Here is a 4,962-nt window from a genome sequence, read left to right as displayed (position 1 = left end):
TCGGCTGAGACCAAAGGGCCGAGCGGGTTGTCCGTTCGGCCCAGATAAGGGAGAGGGTACGAAGGTGGCCGAGCGGCCTATGCGCTCGGCTCGGGATATGGGATATCAGCAGAAGCATGTCTGATGATTAGGCCGTACACAAGATCGCACGATGGAGGATCTTGCCGTCACATCATGGAAAGGTTGATACAGTAGCAGTATGGCCTCATGGACGTCTTCCTGACAGATCCATATCTGGGCATGGCCCTTCTGACAGACCCATACCTGGGCATGGTCAAAAGCAGGTGGTTGCTTTGATTAGCGCGCCCAGGCTTCTTTGAGAGGTCTATATAAGGTCTCCATTTCTTCACCGGAGGTACACGAGTCTTCTACTTCAAAGCCACTTCTTTGCTATTTCCTCGCCTGACTTGAGCGTCGGAGGGTCGTCGCCGGGACACCCCTCCCGGCTCGGCTTTGTTGCAGGTTCGCCGGAGCACCTGAGGATCTAGTAGGGAGCGCCACGTCCCCAGCGTTCGTTGACCCCTGGTTCGGACAGGATCATATATCATGCATTTCAAATCTACATGACAAATTTGATATGCTTATTCATATGCGTTGATCCTGTTAGAAAACTATAGAAATGACGCACTAGGCACGATGGACTGGTGATTGATGCCCGCACCAAATGAGACGGGCCTTCCTCCCTAGCTTCGAGGTTCAGATCTTTGATTCTATCATAGAATTAAGCTACTTTCTCTCCCTTGTTCATCCGAAGATTCATCAATTGACTTCATAGGATGTCTCGTCTTGCTAATTTTCCTTCCGAAGTGCCCTCATGAAGTTCTAAGAATTTCTCCCAGAACTCTTTTGTGGAGTCATAACTTCCGATCCGGCTGACCTCCTAGGGTGGAAGGAAGCTAACAGATGGACTTCTATTTTGCTGTTAGTCACAAAGTTGACTTATTACTTCTTCGTCCACATGTACACTTCTTTGTCGGCTCCTTGTTGATCCTTAGGTGCTACAAAATCATATTTTATAATTAACAAAATTTCAAAATCAGTCTTGAAGAATACTTCCATGTGCTTTTTCCACGTTGCGAAGTCTCCCTCAAATTTCGACGGATGGTTGTCAGATCCGGCCATCACCTTTGTGCTTCGGTCTGTGGTTAGTCCTACAAGCAATTAACATTAAAAAATAATAACAACTTTAAAAGAAAAGAGGCGCGATAGTTACTTGGTTACAACGTAGGTAATTGTTAATCCAAGGTGGTTGAAAGCTCAATGAAAATCTCCCTTGTTGAAGGCGAAGAAGTCTCTTACACTTTTTCAAAGCTCAGAAATAAATTAAGAATTGATTACAAGAGTTGTTGTTCCATTCAGAGCTCAAAATCTCCTTTTATAGCCGCTGGTCTGACCATTAGAGGCACTTGGTTCCATCAGAGACGCCTCCTTTGAGAATAAACTTTTATCCTCAAGCAACAGTTGTTCTATCCTTATCCACTTGACTCGAGGCACCTCAGTTCCTTTTGAGGTGCCTCCATCAGCTAGTGCCTATCCTCTGCTCCGAACACGTGGAGACACCTCAATTCATTTGAGATGCCTATGCGCCATTTCATTGGAGGCGCCTTGGAGCATCCGAGGTGCCTCGGCGTCTTTTCTGCGGAGGTCGTAGATTTGCAGGCAAGGCGCCTCCAAACACACTAAGGCATCTTGGGTCTTTAGAAGTCAAAGGTTAACTTATGAGTTAACCTTTTTCATCTTCTCCCACATGGGTGATGCTCCGGTCAACCGGAGTTGAGCTCACCCGAACTTAACTCCAACCTTCTCCTCGAGCAGGCTTCCTCCTTGACTTCTCGTCCCTCGGATATGTTGCGTGGGTCCTTCTCGTCTACTAGCGTATGCTTTCACAGTACCTCATCTCTAGGATGCACTGAACTCGTCAACTCCCTTTCTATGTCATCCTTCTCACTAGTTGCATCTTCCACTCGACTTATTGTGTTCCTAAGCTCCTGCATACTTAGACACAAGGATCAAACATAACATGACCTAACTTGACTTGGTTTATCACATTAAACCACCAAGGGGTACTTACAAGAAGTGTCTTTATAAGGTATTCTTATACTTCTAAGGGTTATATCTTCATTGGTGAACAACAAGATGAAACAATATCTAAAATAGAGTCAAGAGATGCTACTTTTCTCGAAATTGAGTTCCCAACAAGAGGTGAAGCTGATACAACAATTCACTTATTTGTAATAGAGAAGGAGGATTATGTTTATTTATCAATGGATGAGGTATCACGAGAGATGTCTGAATCTAGTCAATCCAGTGAGAGTAATTTATCAATTAATAAGATAATTTCTCAATAGTTTGACCTACAAAGAAGTAGTCGTAAGATTATTCCTTGGACAATATTTGATATTGAGAATGAGACATTAATGATTCTCCCAATTGACGATGAGGAACCTCGAATGGTTGGGGAAGCATTAAGATGCTCAGTTAGAGAAAATTAGAAAAGTACAATTGATGAGAAAATGGAGTATATGAGAAAGAATCAAGTTTGGAATTTATTTATCTTCCTCCAGGAAAAAGGGCTATTCGGAATAAGTGGATTCTCAAAATTAAGAGGAAAACTTATGGATCGATTAATTGATACAAAGCTCAACTGGTTGCAAAAGGGTATACTGAAATGGAGAGTATTGATTTTGAAGAGACATTTTCCCTTGTTGTGAAGTTTATGTCAATAAATGTCATCTTAGCTATAGTAGCACATATTGACTTAGAATTACATGAGATGGATGTAAAAAAATGGCTTTCTTTAATGGTAATTTTGATGAGAAAGTCTATATGGCATAGCCAGAAGGTTACATTGCTAAAGGCCAAGAGAATACAATATATAGATTTAAAAAGTTTATATATGGGCTAATGCAAGCATTAAGGTAATGGAACATAAGATTTAATGAAATCATTTTATCTTATGGTTTCAAAATAATCAATGAGGATCATTGTATTTATCTAAGAAAGGAAAAAAGAAAAGGTGGTCATCTTATCACTATATGTTGATAATATGCTAATAGTTGGAAATGACATGAAGTTTATGATAGAAGTCAAATCATGACTTTTATCATAATTTGACATAATATATATGGGAGAAGCTGAGTACATCTTAGGAGTAAAATCATTAGAGATCAATCAAAAAAACTTTTGGGTTTGTCTCAAGAGACTTATATCACTAAGATGATATAACACTTCAATATGTCAGATTGTAATATTGAACAAACACATGTAATGATAGGTAATATTATGAGCAAGAGTATATATCCCAATACTCCTGAAGAAATAATTGAAATGAAGAAAAAAAATCATATGTCAGTGTCATTAGTAGTTTGATGTACACTATATTTGTACTTGTCTTGATATTAGTTATGTTATTGGCTTAGTTAGTCGTTTCCAGTCAAACCCAGGATTGAGACACTGGAAAGTAGTGAAGAGTATATTCAGATATCTCAAAGGTATAATAGATTATTATTTCTATTTCCAAGAATCAAATATAAGCCTAAAGGGCTACATAGATGCAAATTGGGCAAAAGACCTTGATGATAGAAAATCCACATCTGGCTATATTCTCTTATTGAATGGTGGTGTCATCTCATGGAACAATAAGAAACATACTTGTGTAGCGCTGCCGACAATAGAACCGGAGTATGTGGCTTGGACAGCGGTTGTGTAAGAAGTTGTCTGGTTGAAAAGGTTTCTGAAGTATCTGAAGATTGCTGAGGAGAGTGGAAGTTTAGTTGCAATGTACTACGACAATCAAGCTGTTGTAGCTTTTTTCAAGAACCCCAAATATCACAACAAAGGCCAGCATAAAGAAATTAAGTATAATTTTATAAGAGATATTTTAACCAAAAATAATAATAATTCTTGAGTATATCCCTACATGTGTTATGCTTGTTGATCTTTTTACTAAGCCATTGACTAAAGAGTCATTTCAAGGATATGTGAGTCTTTGTGATTTCATAAAATGTAACACTTTGTAAAGATAATTGAATATATGAAAATGTTATGATCTATTCAGTGTATATATTATTGTTATATTTTTGGATAAAGTCTCAATCAGCATGTTGGCAAGTGAAAATTGGTCCGCTCACATGGATAATCATCTCTATTTGTTAAGTATAAATAGAAGTAAGACCATTATTTATGGGATAACTTATGTAACTGTGAATAGAGAGATACCTGTTGGTACAGGTTGCACCAGAATCAAATCTTAGTTTTGATATTGTCAAAGGTTCAAGTTAAGTCTTGTGGTGATCTAACAAGTTGACTAAGTGTGCAGGCTGTTTACTCAACCGGGGAAGGCCTAGTTAGAGGCTAAGCAGGAGAAGTCTTAGCAGATCGTGGAACCCAGGTGAAAGTCCAAGTGGGTCGAGAGGACCCGACACTTGGCGATGTGATCGAGAGGTCTGGAGGACCGAAGATCAAGAGAAAAGTCCTGGCGAGCCGATCAAGGTTAAGTGAAAAGTCCAAACAAGATCTGGATGTTGGTTGCTACTTGGAATACCGTCCTAGTTCCCCTGTACAAAAATTTATACAAGCATAGAACTATCCTAGCTACCCATGTGCTCCACTAAAGTTAAATTTGATTGCAAACGATGCTTAATATTATTAATCCAAATTTCCCCTTTAGAAGTTAAACTTGGATTGGGAACGAAACTTAACATTCTTACTCCAAGTTCAACCGATATGATCTTCCTAAGTTAAATCATATTACAAAAGTTATCAAATATCTATTTCTAAGATCGGCTTCCAGGTTAAACATGGCGAGGCACTAGACCTTCTTGGGTATGGGATCATCCACCACTTCCTAGACAAAGCCTCACAGAGAAATTGGATATTTAACTTTTTACAGTAAACTAGGTTTAACTATAGAGACCTCAATAGAAGCACAATATCGAAACATGAAATCAAAATGAAAATTGA

This window comes from Zingiber officinale, chromosome 6A (genome assembly GCF_018446385.1).
Source record: "Zingiber officinale cultivar Zhangliang chromosome 6A, Zo_v1.1, whole genome shotgun sequence".
In the NCBI taxonomy this organism is placed as follows: Eukaryota; Viridiplantae; Streptophyta; class Magnoliopsida; order Zingiberales; family Zingiberaceae; genus Zingiber; species Zingiber officinale.
The sequence above is the reverse complement of the archived record's forward strand: the minus strand, read 5'-3'. Positions refer to the sequence as shown.